The sequence below is a fragment of the Thermobia domestica genome, chromosome 18 (assembly GCF_964235325.1).
Source record: "Thermobia domestica chromosome 18, izTheDome1.hap1.1, whole genome shotgun sequence".
NCBI lineage: Eukaryota > Metazoa > Arthropoda > Insecta > Zygentoma > Lepismatidae > Thermobia > Thermobia domestica.
Window position 1 is genome coordinate 73,073,449 of NC_137471.1, and position 15,677 is coordinate 73,089,125.

The following is a 15,677-nucleotide window of genomic DNA, read 5'->3' on the forward strand; positions in this document are numbered from 1 at the left end:
TGGCGGGGTGTTACCTGTGAAGGAAAGGGTGTTTTTCTTTAAATTGTGAGGAAGATGGAATAAAACAAGCGCTGTAAAACTTCTAACCTCCTTCGTTCGCTCACGCTCGCTCCACTATTTCTCTTAGCGTAAGTATTTTTTAAAAAAACAATAAAGTTGTATGTGTAAAGTGAACTAACATCACGTGACATTACGTCACGATCGGGTTATGCAACTTCAATGTAAACTTAACCTCACCTTATTGAAACAGTGTAAAGGGGATTAGGTTAGATTTACAGCGAAGTTGCACCTCACGAGCGTGACGTAATATCACATGGTATTATCATTGGAGCAAAGGTGGAATCAAACAAGCCCTGCGGGGCTTCTAACCCCCTTTGCTTGCTGACGATCGCTCAGCTATGTTTCGTAACTTAAGTAAATCACTCTTTTTATCAATAAAGTTGTGTGTGCAAAGTAGACTAATTACCACGACCGGATGGTGCGAAATTTAACTACAGCATTGTGAAGGCAGCCACTTTTTCAGGTAAAGAAACAGAATATCACTAGGGGCAACTCTGGGACTGTACAAGGAATGATTGAAACGCGTTTTCTGATTCTTGACAACGCGTGAGCAAGCAATGTCATAAATCAGAAGAATTCTAGACTGTAACGTTCATCTTCGCCGCTTTCGGATGGAAGTCAAGACAGTGTTTGGGAATACATATTTTCTGCCATATTAGCTGTATTCTGTGTGCTTTCATTTAGAAAAGGAATCACAAATCTCAGGGACGTCATTTCAGACTTCATTTGAGGGGGCAAGAACACCCCAGAACGACCATAAGACTTTCACGTTTTGTACTAATATATGAATAGACAATCGATTAAAGTATATGTATTCCTCAATCTCTTGGGAGAACAATTGCCCCCTCCTGCTCCCCCTAAATGACGCCCCTGAGAAACCTAAACTTGCCTGTGCTGTTGAGATCGTTCAAATTTTCCGGTGTGATTTTTTTTAAATCGCGCTTCATACAGTCCCAACTTTTCCAGTAGTGACTTTTGCTTGTTTATTTTGAAAAAGTAGCTTGTTCTGCATCATTTCAATGGGGGTGAAGTTTTGAAGAAATCAGTTCAAAGGAGGAAATCAGGTCTAAGAAATATATTCAAGGTATGTAGGTATTTGTATAGAATCAACAAGTTTTTTTTTTTTTTTTCAGTAACCAATCATTTTTAAATGCGCCTAATACTCACTGTGTTACGTTGTTAAGTGTGTTTTAAAAAATCGTTATTTAATTAATGTTGTTTTGCACTATCTTATAAAAGCATTTTAAAAATGACCAAGACTATAATTTCCATTATTTATTAAAGGAAAACGAAAGAGATCGTTTTACTGGGAAAATACAAACGCATAGCGTAAAACATGCCAGAAAAACGTACGATATGGCAACTGTAGGTAAATTATATCGCCTTGGGGTGTTAACTGTGAATAGCGGAGAGACATATCTGTAATATTGGCAATGTTATCATAGGTATAAGCTTTGTCATGATTTTTCTTTTAAAGCGTTTTTTTTTTTCCTTAAAGCAGATATGATCTTTTGCCTCTGGATGACAAGGCCCCGTCCCATATCGCTTCGAAGGTGAAAAATGACTTTAAACACAAATCAATTCCTCCAAGTAATTAGTCACGAAAACTCTTAAACAGATCATCACCAAGTTTTACACAACAATCATTTCGGTTTTGAATCACAATTTTTCCTATTGATCTGGATGAAATGGGGCGTTCAAAGCTCAGGAAAATAAAAATACAATTACTAAAGTTGTGAGAAAAAGAAACATACGTGTGGTACGCTTAAAAATATTGAAAAAGTAACATTACTTTTTATATTATAAGACTTATATACAATATCTGGACCTGAATCCTTTAAGCTCTGAAAGTAGACTCAGATAGACGTCTTACAAATGAAATATGACCAAAATGACCAAAAGTTGACTGGATTCCTTTGTTTCTTACATTATAAGAGTTATTTTCAACATCTGGACATGAATCTTTCAAGCTCTAAAAAGAGCTTCAGATAGAGATCTTAAAGATGAAATATGTCCAAAATGACCAAAAGTGGACTTGATTCCTTTGTTCCTTACGTTATTAGAGTTACTTACAATATCCTTACATGAATCTTTTAAGCTCTGTAAGAAGTTTCAGATACAGATCTTAAAGATGAAACATGACCAAAATGACCAAAAGTTGACTTGATTCCTTTGTTTCTTACATTATAAGAGTTATTTTCAACATCTGGACATGAATCTTTCAAGCTCTAAAAAGAGCTTCAGATAGAGATCTTAAAGATGAAATATGTCCAAAATGACCAAAAGTGGACTTGATTCCTTTGTTCCTTACATTATAAGAGTTATTTACAATATCTTTACATGAATCTTTTAAGCTCTGAAAGAAGTTTCAGATACAGATCTTAAAGATGAAACATGACCAAAATGACCAAAAGTTGACTGGATTCCTTTGTTTCTTACATTATAAGAGTTATTTTCAACATCTGGACATGAATCTTTCAAGCTCTAAAAAGAGCTTCAGATAGAGATCTTAAAGATGAAATATGTCCAAAATGACCAAAAGTGGACTGGATTCCTTTGTTCCTTACATTATAAGAGTTGTTTACAATATCTTTACATGAATCTTTTAAGCTCTGTAAGAAGTTTCAGATACAGATCTTAAAGATGAAATATGACCAAAATGACCAAAAGTTGAATGGATTCCTTTGTTTCTTACATTTTAAGAGTTATTTTCAACATCTGGACATGAATCTTTCAACCTCTATAAAGAGCTTCAGATAGAGATCTTAAAGATGAAATATGTCCAAAATGGCCAAAAGTGGACTGGATTCCTTTGCTCCTTACATTATAAGAGTTATTTACAATATCTTTACATGAATCTTTTAAGCTCTGAAAGAAGTTTCAGATACAGATCTTAAAGATGAAACATGACCAAAATGACCAAAAGTTGACTGGATTCCTTTGTTTCTTACATTATAAGAGTTATTTTCAACATCTGGACATGAATCTTTCAAGCTCTAAAAAGAGCTTCAGATAGAGATCTTAAAGATGAAATATGACCAAAATGACCAAAAATGGACTTGATTCCTTTGTTTCTTACATTATAAGAGTTATTTACAACATCTGGACATGAATCTTTTAAGCTCTGAAAGGAGCTTCAGATACAGATCTTAAAGATAAAATATGGCCAAAATGACCAAAAATGGACTTGATTCCTTTGTTTCTTACATTATAAGAGTTATTTACAACATTTGGACATGAATCTTTTAAGCCCTGAAAGGAGCTTCAGATAGAGATCTTAAAGATAAAATATGGCCAAAATGACTAAAAGTGAACTTGATTCCTTTGTTTCTTACATTGTAAGAGTTATTTACAACATCTGGACATGAATCTTTCAAGCTCTAAAAGGAGCTTCAGATAGAGATCTTAAGATAAAATATGGCCAAAATGACCAAAATTGGATTCAATATCGAGCTTCTATCTCAATACATCAGTTTGTAATTGCAGTGCAACTTGCTTTTAATCTTCATTTTTTGATTTTCATTCTACATCTGTTAAAAAAATTTGAAAAAGAAACTTGTTTACACCTTCAGAGTTAAGAGACTTGTTTGTAACAAATACAAGTCTAGTTGTCTTATCAAAACTGTGATAACTAACTAAATGGAACAAATGTTCGCTACTGTTGGAGAATCGAGTTCTTCTATTTGACAACAATCAAGTAATTCACGCTGTTATTTGTTTGACCATTTGCTTTACTACTATCCATGTGACCTTAAATTAATGCGACCTAAACATGGTCTATAAATGTAGTATTCAAGTAGGAGGTCAACTTAGTAAATTTAACAACCATTATCATGAAGTTTGTTTTGAACAAGAAATATTTATTTTAAATAATATAGTTATGACAGATTTTGTCACCTTTCGAAACTGGGCGCCCTATGCAAATGTACGTGTTGCACATATGGTACAGCTGGCCCTGGGCACAATGTTGTCCTCCACAAACTTACTTGGCCGGGAATCGAACCAACAAGAGGCGTTGTATCTCTGAGCCAACCACCGTGCTCCTCTGCACCACTGAATGCGAAAACTATGACAAAACTTCCATTTCCAGGGGAGCAGCTGGTTTGGCCACTTTGTTTTCTGATAAAACACTTTGTTAAGGTTGTCATTGAGTTGGAAAGTTTCCGGGAAGACTCCTTCCCCAAACGAGGCACGAAACTTCCAGTTACGTGTATTTCTTTGAAAAGAACATTATGTAAGACAATTAATTACAAAAAGAAGTAAAAAAAAAAAAAACACACAAAGAGTTTTTGTTTGTTCGTCTGTTCTGCACTTTCCGTTATCTAAAACTGAATGGTGCAAAATAAATGTTTTCTCAAACAATACAAGAAAGTAGAAGTGTCACGTGTACCACGTAAAGGAGTTAAATATAGATGAAAGTAACTGAATACTATGCAACCAGTTCAGAAATTCTATCATTTAGCACATAATCTATAAATATGTAGTAAAAATTTTACGGGTTACCATCTAGTTAGGTTACATACAGAGTGAAGCATAAATAATGCCCTTTTTTAATTACTCAAATTTATTACACTAGTTAAATGTATAAAACAAAGTGCAGTAGTTTCTGAGAAATTAAGTATTGCTCCATGAAAATAACAAAACAACGACACTCATTGAGATTAAATAACATTTTCAAAATGCCCATCTTCTAGTTCAATACAATGGTGAAACCTAGTAGCAATCGTTCTACAAACCTTTTGACACATTTCCATGTTAATTTAAGAAAATTTGTCGGAAATTGCCTATTTTAACTCAGGAATTGTTTTTGGTTTCAGGCTGTAAACAAGATCTTTCAATACACCCCACAAGAAAAAGCCAGCTGGTATTAGACTGCTGACCTTGATGGCCACCCACATTGTCCTATTCACCTGCCCTGAAAATGAATATTTAACCATTTCCGAACGTTTAACGCATAGTGAGGCGTTGGACCATCCTGTTGAAAGTTAATGTCATTCTGATTTTGAACTTGGGGCCAGAATTTGTAGCATATTTAAATAATTATCTTGATTAGTAGTGCCATAAAAGAATATCGGCCCTAGTATTCACATTGAAGAAAATGACAGTCCAAGCTGTAACTCCTGGTAAGTTTACATATTTCCCCAAAATGACATGTGGGTTAGCATTGCTTCAGTATACAGAATTATGGCGATTGGTATGCCCATTCAACTTGAAGGTTGCTTAATCTGACCACCATATCTTATCAAGAAATCTCTCGTCTTCATTAACTTTGTTCGTGAAAATTGTATAAAACTCTAATCGCCTATCTTCATCTCCATCATGTAGCACACGAGAGAGGTAAGGTCTCATTTTTAGTTTCTTTAAGACCCTACAAACACTTCTATCATTAATACCTAACTCTTCAGAAAGATGTCTACTGGACTTTTGAGGAGTACTCAATAATGATTCTCTTACTTCCGCACACTTCTCCACATTTGTTGCTGAAACTGGCCTACCGGATCTTCAGGCATCATTTATACTACCTGTTCTTACAAATTTCCTTATTAAACCTGTGATGTTTCGACTCTGCACCGGTCGAATGTTTAATTCTGCAGCTAACAAATGAGCGGTTTCAGCACCATGTTTCTTGTTTTCGTAGTTAAGTTGAACCTCTCTTATTGTTGGTTCTTTGTTAATCGTAAGGTCATATTTATCTCAAATTCCTGCAATAAAAAGAAAAAGAAAAAAAAGATTTATTGTAAAATGTTGTAAAACTAAACAAACAAACAAAACATTGTAAAACTAAGCAAACACACAAAACAAAAATATAGTAATAATAATATGTAATAGAAAGCAATTAAAGCTAGAAGGGGCGTTACTTATGCCGCACACATCGACGCTGACACTAAGTATTCGTGGAGCTACAGGTCGAGTTAGGATTAAATGAAAAAAAAAAGAGAATTCAAGATTGTTAGATTAGTCTGCACAATATAATATTGAATTGTGTTATGAAATTATTACTAATGTTTCTGAAATAATTAATAGGATATTATATCTCCAATAAGTGAGTAATTGCGACTTAAATGATTTTGCTACTGCTCTTCAATAGTCTCTCTAGATTCAGATAATTGGCACAGTTTGGGTGAGTGAATGTATAATGTAACAGATATTGTGATGACGTTGCTTTCGCCCTATCTTTTCAATGTAAATTAGTACAAAAATGTCTAAATATCTTTTATGAACATTGAATTGTGTTCTCCGCTCTCAGTCTATCAATTGTTCCGTGCAGATTTTCGAAGTTTTGACTTATTCATTGTTCAGTTCAACTAATTGTTGCAGAGGAATGCAATGCCTCTCCCGTTATCGTTTGTTCTAGAACTATAACAAAACTATCCATAACTTTGGATAAGATATTGTAACAAAAGAAATACCGACCAAAGCTTCAACACACACTGTATTTTAAAGTATAACGTGTTACGGTTTCGGATATCTAACATATTCTTCATCAGACACTATAGAACATAAATGAAGATACACACAATAGTCTATATCTTTATTTATGTTCTATAGTGCCTGATGAAGGATATGTTAGATATCCCACACCTTAACACGTTATAGTTTAAAATCTAGAACTCTAAAATTGTGACATTTCATACAGCATAATGTGATCTAGGATTTCCAAGGAGAAATTTTTCGACATTTTGACTTTTCCATTGTTGTAGGCTTTCAATTGTTGTGGAGGAATTCGATGCTTCTTAAATTATCGTTTGTTCTAAGACAATGAAATTCTATCATTTAGCACAAAATGAGGTAATCTATAAATATGTAGTAAAAATTTTACTACATTTTACCCGTTCCATTGTTAATTTTTGCAGAGGAATCAAATGTTTCTTCCGTCATCTTTTGTTCTAGGGCGCTGAAACTGTGGCATTTAGTACAGTGTGAAGTAGTCTAGGAATCCCAAAGTGAAAATTTTTCGGCATTTTGACCAAAGGCAGTTATTAAACTATCAATGAGCAAGTCTACAAAGTTGTGTTATACAACAGTTACGTGATTCCGTTAGTTGTAAACGATCTGACAAATATGCACCTGGACAACGGCATTTGCTTCATGACAATGCTTCGTGTTAGAATAGAGGAGTGGTGTCAGGCATCTTGTCCAAATACAATATCCCAGTTATCTACCATTGTTCCTACTTGTCTGACTTAAGTTTATCTCTCCGTGACTTTTCTTGTTTCCTACACTGGAGTACAATTTAAACAGGGGGACAATTTGATACCGACCGAGACAACACAAGAAAACTCCGGCGTATTAAACAACAGGTGTATCAGATAGTGCAACATTAAAGTCTCTTGTATAGATGCATCAGGAAAGTACTTTGACGGACGCAGACACAATTTTATGTAGTTTTTTTTTAACATTTTTAAATTAGCCTTTCATGAATGTAATAGCTCAAATTCTTATCTATTAGAGTTTAGAACCACCCACAGAAAATAATGTTTAAATATTATTTAAATTTATCAACATCTTGCGGTCACGCATTGCCTTCAAAGTTATTGAAATTTTGGAAAGTAATTTATAAAAGTACATCACAGCTTAAGGAAAAAATGCTAACTAGTTAATTTTTTTTATTGAATACAAGAGGACATGCGCGATCGCAAAATATAAAATATAAGATTTTACTTCTTGTTTTACTCCGTTTCAGTCCGCCCAATTCGCAACTTTTCCGCGGTATTACGACTTAAAAAAAATGAATTATTTCGGTCCACCCTAATGCATGTGTATAAAAGCCAAGTAATATTGTAGTTTTATCACATCATTCGTTGAAAGAACATTTAATAAATAGGTAATTACGCATTTTGATTTGAAAACTAGGATATTATGATTATTGCAATAGTTCCTAATGTTACCAATGACCAATTGTTTCTTGTCACACCATGGCTCAGGTCTGTTCGTATAACCACCATCCTTTTCTTAAGGTGGATCACCACCCGGAAGTCAGTACATGTTTTAGCTCATTCATTTAACTATTTCGCAATGAAACATAATATATTATAAATATTGTAATATAAGATAGAGTTGTGTTTCAGCTACAACACAAGACACTGATTCATTTGATTGTGTCTTCTGATATCGAAGAAGGTAACAAATAAAAGAAAATATTTGATTCGTTTTACAATGAGCCACCGCCCGCTGGAGTCACTCCTCTCGCTAGCTCTCTATACTGCCTGTCGAAACAACGATTCATAGCGTACGACAAAAACAAAAAATGACCGCTAGGTGGCAGGGCCAGCCAAGGCTTGTTTTCATCTACTTCAATGTAGCTCGTATACAGTAATTCAGCATATTTTCCTCCAATTTTTGTAGGAAATAGTACACTTTTTCAATAATTTGCTTACCTACGGCAAAGTTGTATATATTTTTTAAATAAGAATTTTACTTTTAATTAACAAAAGAAAAAAATCTACATATCTATTATCACGAAGTAATACAAAGGTTAACACTAAAAAGGAGCGCAATAGACATGTAGTCGTCGTTAGCTGTATCAGTCACTAATGATATGTAATTTGTGATTTGCATACATATTTCACATATAAAAATAAATAATATTTAAATGAAAATACATAAAGTATCATCCTTATTTTCTCAAAAAAATAAATCCAAAATAGACGAAACACACTCCAACCAATTAAATTACGATCTACTCAGTTGATAACGCCCAAAATAAGCAGATCACATTGCTTGTGTTGACTGAGATTATTATTATTATTATTATTATTATTATTATTATTATTATTATTATTATTATTATTATTATTATTATTATTATTATTATTATTATTGACAAAAAGAGGAACGACTCATCATATCAAAAACACAAGAATTTACACACTATAAAATGAAATCTCCTCAAGATGCATTCTCATACATCTTTTTCTAGGCCAACCCCCAAAAATTTGTACCTGATATGTAAATATCCTCCGCAAGCCTGGTTTTAGCACTAGAACAACTAGACTCGGACCTAAGGGCACAACGATCTTATGATCGCTCGTTGGACCAAAATTTAATAAGTGAAACGAAAAAATGCAAAAGATGAAAAATGATTAAAGACAGTAAACACCCTCCATAACGTTCAACATGATTATGTTAATAGAAACCTTCACTCGGTACAAAACAGGGAGGAAGGCAGTTTATTTTAAGGGCAAACGCTTATAGATCCTACGCATCTGATTTTGGACAATGACAACAATTTCCATATTATACTGTTTCACAATCATACTGTGACCTTTTAGTATTTGAATATTAACATTTTACGGCCGAAAATTCGAAACAATTTCTTTTATTCTTACACAATCTGATCATTCTCTGTTAATTTATTTTACAAGACGTAAATTTGTATGTTTGACTTTCTTTACAGCAAATTGGAAACGAAAATTCGTTAAAATTTGAACAAAAATAATATATATAGGGGCAGGGTGGCCCAGTTGTACAGCGCTTACCTCTGATGCGTGGGGTCCCTGATTCAGTCCTCGGCCAAGTAAGTTTGTGATGAACAACAGGGTGTCCGTGGGTTTTCTCAGGGTACTTGCGTTTCCTTCATTCCACCAATTCTTCCATCAACATTCACTTGCCTTAATCATCCGTCTTCCTTAGCCTAACGGGTATAATCGTGGGATGTTATTTTGAAATATATATATATAAATTTATATTGTGTTAAAATTTTGTACATCGGCATGAGAGGCGCAATTTTTTTTTTTTTTTTTTTGCCTATGGGTGGAAAAACATGAAATCTGACACCGACCCTGCAGCTATTTTCTGGCGAACGACGCGCTCCACTCACTCCAAATTTCAATGCTATTATCAATAATAATAATAATAATAATAATAATAATAATAATAATAATAATAATAATAATAATAATAATAATAATAATACGAAACGGTAGAAATTCTCCAATACTCATTTTTAGAATTTCGACTGTCTTTCTGGAAATGAATTTGAATTTGCAAGAAAATCAAAACGCTTCGTTTATGCTTTCTTCATATGTGAATAGTGGTTTCTCAATTTTTTTCACTATTTTTTTTTCTGATAACAGCAATTTGTACTTTTCATCACTATAACAGTTCTACAAAATGCATTCTACACAACTGGCAAACATAATGGCTCATAAATTATTACTCAATGAATGTACCGATTTTTTGAAATCCGGTATAGTATAGCCTCAGCGAACGTAACACAGTTTAGATTATGGAAGTTCGCCTTTCTAGGTGGTTCTTTTAGTCGTCTATTAAGAACACCTTGGGCACAGAGTCTTGTTTCAGCTTCCGAATTTTACACTAAAAAAAAAAAAAAAAACCTTCTTTTACAGAATGTTGACAACAAACAATAGATTCTGTCTGGAGGAATTCAGTTATTTCCCTTCGTATCATCATGTCTTGATATTTTATTTACTAACCATTTTTCTGCACTTGAATACTCGATGGTATTCCGTGAAACGATACCCCAACGTATTCTAAAATACCTCTTCGTATCTTAGAAAATACCATATAACAGAAATACATTTTAATTTGCGAAAACACTGAACCCTACAATGTATTTTCCTCTATGGGATGTATACTAACAAACCTCGCTTAGTGCTGCACCCATGCGGCGGAATTTGGAAAAATATTCGTACGGCGATCTCTATGTTATTTTTGGTGATTCGACAGGCAGTATAGAGAGCGAGCGAAAGCAATAAGCACACAAGATGGCACTTGCTATTAGATCTTACTAGAATTGCTCAGTTTTATAAAATGTTTATTTGTATGTGTAAAGTAAACAAAATCAAACTCTAAAAAGGACGTTCGTAATAATTTAGAATTATCTAAGCAGATAGATGTCTTAAATATACTGCAATAGTTGCTTGTCACCATTTATGCACAGCAAGAAAAATTGTCCCAAATGTTAAAGATAAAAATCAGTTTTATGTATGGAAAACTTGGATGGTCTTCTCTGAAATCTGTTGTATGCAAGTATTTCATGGTACGCAAATTACTCTTGGAAAAAGGAAAAGATTTTTTAAAAGCAAATTCAGCAGAACTGTAGATGCCATATTCCCTAATGTATACTCTTCCTTGATTGAGCTATTTTCCCTACTTGTCCGTGCATTTTCAACTTATATGTAACTCTTCAATCAGTGTTGCCAGATCTAAATATTAAAAACTAGCGAAGTTATGCTTCCAAAGTAGCGGATTTGAGCAATTTGTAGCCCAAACATAAAAATTAATTATTTTGCAGCTATACTAGCTGGAACTCGAAATATGTCAGATGAATGGGTTGGCAACGGCCAGATGTCGACCACAGTTTCAGACTGTTGGCGGTAGTTTATTATAGCAAACTTCATACCGAGTCAGGAGCTACAGAACTTCAATGTGTAATGAACTGGGCAGACGATGATGCTGTGAAATGGGCGACCTTTATGATTTCTAAGGAGATATGTTTGCTTAAGTCAGTTTTGTAGGCTCTAAAATACAATTTACAACATTTACACTATGTTTTTTCACTGTTATTTCTCACTTCTTTAATTCGTTTGCTAAATTCTCTATTTGGAAGCCATGAATTTTGGAAGTTTTTTTTTTTTTTTTTTTTTATTCTAACTCCAAGCACTCATTATGTTAATATGGGTAATACAGTAACACAATTAAATTTGCTGTGTTCACTTTTGCACAGCTCCGTAGAACTATTAGGGCTAGGTATTAATCGAAACAGCAAAACGTCAGTGGTCCTACAATAGTCCAAACCCCACAAAAGTCACCCCGGTTACCCTAGCAGACATCTGCTACGTTAAATACAAAATGTTAACAGGGTTGCCAGCAACATACGAAATTTAATACCATACAGTGTTCTACTAATTATTCGATATGCACAAACCAATTAAAAACAAAAATGTGATACTTCAATATTATAAATGTATCAACTAAGCGGCGATATGTACAGCAATGGACAAAATATAAGGTGAAGATTAAACAGCACAATGAAAAAGTAATTTTGAAAACAAGAGCGAAACCAGAAATGACAGCTTATGAATTGTAGCAATAATTATCCACTATTCATTTACATAAATAACACTATAATATTAACCCACTTAGAATGTGAGGAAGCCATCATGAAGGACCAAAAATACGAGGTGTTCTTCAAAGTAATTATATGGTCCAAGGTTCAGCTGATTTCTCCATTTAAAACCCAAGAAACGGAAGTGACCTTATACAAATCAAAATCTAAATAATACAGTAAGAATCTACCTAGATTCTTATATAATTGAAAACCGCTTAAAATCTAGGGACGGTACTACAAAAGACCGAAAATACGAGGTGTTTCAAAAAATAATTTTATACTTTTAAGTTCAGCTACCATACCATTTAAGACACAAAAACCGGAAGTGATCTTGTAAAAATCGAAATCCAAGTTATGCAGTAATGATCTACATCGATCCCTCTATAATTGACACCCAGTTAGAATCTAGGGACGGTACTACAAAAGACCGAGAATACGAGGTGTTTTAAAAAATAATTTTGTAGTCTTAAGTCCAGCTACCATACCATTTAAGACACAAAAACCGGAAGTGACCCTATAGAAATCCAGATCGAAGTTATGCAGTAATGATGCATATCGATCCCTCTATAATTTATACCTACCTAGAATCTAGGGACGGTACTACAAAAGACCGAAAATACGAGGTGTTTTAAAAAATAATTTTATACTTTTAAGTTCAGCTACCATACCATTTAAGACACAAAAACCGGAAGTGACCTTGTAAAAATCGAAATCCAAGTTATGCAGTAATGATCTACATCGATCCCTCTATAATTGACACCCACTTAGAATCTAGGGACGGTACTACAAAAGACCGAGAATACGAGGTGTTTTAAAAAATAATTTTGTAGTCTTAAGTCCAGCTACAATACCATTCAAGACACAAAAACCGGAAGTGACCTTATAGAAATCCAGATCGAAGTTATGCAGTAATGATCTATATCGATCCCTCTATAATTTATACCCACCTAGAATCTAGGGACGGTACTACAAAAGACCGAAAATACGAGGTGTTTTAAAAAATAATTTTGTAGTCTTAAGTCCAGCTACCATACCATTTAAGACACAAAAACCGGAAGTGACCTTGGGAAAATCGAAATCCAAGTTATGCAGTAATGATCTACATCGATCCCTCTATAATGGACTCCCACTTAGAATCTAGGGACGGTACTACAAAAGACCGAGAAAACGAGGTGTTTTAAAAAATAATTTTGTAGTCTTAAGTCCAGCTACCATACCATTCAAGACACAAAAACCGGAAGTGACCTTATAGAAATCCAGATCGAAGTTATGCAGTAATGATCTATATCGACCCCTCTATAATTTATACCTACCTAGAATCTAGGGACGGTACTACAAAAGACCGAAAATACGAGGTGTTTTAAAAAATAATTTTATACTTTTAAGTTCAGCTACCATACCATTTAAGACACAAAAACCGGAAGTGACCTTGTAAAAATCGAAATCCAAGTTATGCAGTAATGATCTACATCGATCCCTCTATAATTGACACCCACTTAGAATCTAGGGACGGTACTACAAAAGACCGAGAAAACGAGGTGTTTTAAAAAATAATTTTGTAGTCTTAAGTCCAGCTACCATACCATTCAAAACACAAAAACCGGAACTGACCTTATAGAAATCCAGATCGAAGTTATGCAGTAATGATCTATATCGACCCCTCTATAATTTATACCTACCTAGAATCTAGGGACGGTACTACAAAAGACCGAAAATACGAGGTGTTTTAAAAAATAATTTTATACTTTTAAGTTCAGCTACCATACCATTTAAGACACAAAAACCGGAAATGACCTTGTAAAAATCGAAATCAAGTTATGCAGTAATGATCTACATCGATCCCTCTATAATTGACACCCACTTAGAATCTAGGGACGGTACTACAAAAGACCGAGAATACGAGGTGTTTTAAAAAATAATTTTGTAGTCTTAAGTCCAGCTACAATACCATTCAAGACACAAAAACCGGAAGTGACCTTATAGAAATCCAGATCGAAGTTATGCAGTAATGATCTATATCGATCCCTCTATAATTTATACCCACCTAGAATCTAGGGACGGTACTACAAAAGACCGAAAATACGAGGTGTTTTAAAAAATAATTTTGTAGTCTTAAGTCCAGCTACCATACCATTTAAGACACAAAAACCGGAAGTGACCTTGGGAAAATCGAAATCCAAGTTATGCAGTAATGATCTACATCGATCCCTCTATAATGGACTCCCACTTAGAATCTAGGGACGGTACTACAAAAGACCGAGAAAACGAGGTGTTTTAAAAAATAATTTTGTAGTCTTAAGTCCAGCTACCATACCATTCAAGACACAAAAACCGGAACTGACCTTATAGAAATCCAGATCGAAGTTATGCAGTAATGATCTATATCGACCCCTCTATAATTTATACCTACCTAGAATCTAGGGACGGTACTACAAAAGACCGAAAATACGAGGTGTTTTAAAAAATAATTTTATACTTTTAAGTTCAGCTACCATACCATTTAAGACACAAAAACCGGAAGTGACCTTGTAAAAATCGAAATCCAAGTTATGCAGTAATGATCTACATCGATCCCTCTATAATTGACACCCACTTAGAATCTAGGGACGGTACTACAAAAGACCGAGAAAACGAGGTGTTTTAAAAAATAATTTTGTAGTCTTAAGTCCAGCTACCATACCATTCAAAACACAAAAACCGGAACTGACCTTATAGAAATCCAGATCGAAGTTATGCAGTAATGATCTATATCGACCCCTCTATAATTTATACCTACCTAGAATCTAGGGACGGTACTACAAAAGACCGAAAATACGAGGTGTTTTAAAAAATAATTTTATACTTTTAAGTTCAGCTACCATACCATTTAAGACACAAAAACCGGAAATGACCTTATAGAAATCCAGATCGAAGTTATGCAGTAATGATCTATATCGACCCCTCTATAATTTATACCTACCTAGAATCTAGGGACGGTACTACAAAAGACCGAAAATACGAGGTGTTTTAAAAAATAATTTTATACTTTTAAGTTCAGCTACCATACCATTTAAGACACAAAAACCGGAAGTGACCTTGTAAAAATCGAAATCCAAGTTATGCAGTAATGATCTACATCGATCCCTCTATAATTGACACCCACTTAGAATCTAGGGACGGTACTACAAAAGACCGAGAAAACGAGGTGTTTTAAAAAATAATTTTGTAGTCTTAAGTCCAGCTACCATACCATTCAAAACACAAAAACCGGAACTGACCTTATAGAAATCCAGATCGAAGTTATGCAGTAATGATCTATATCGACCCCTCTATAATTTATACCTACCTAGAATCTAGGGACGGTACTACAAAAGACCGAAAATACGAGGTGTTTTAAAAAATAATTTTATACTTTTAAGTTCAGCTACCATACCATTTAAGACACAAAAACCGGAAGTGACCTTGTAAAAATCGAAATCAAGTTATGCAGTAATGATCTACATCGATCCCTCTATAATTGACACCCACTTAGAATCTAGGGACGGTACTACAAAAGACCGAGAAT

General features: G+C 34.0%; 1 protein-coding gene across 1 annotated transcript in view; it reads left to right on the top strand.

Annotated features, from left to right (window-relative positions):
- Positions 1–15,677, top strand: part of Ac76E (adenylate cyclase type 2 Ac76E) — a gene marked incomplete in the record, with an annotated part of 460,518 nt that overhangs the window by 154,903 nt on the left and 289,938 nt on the right.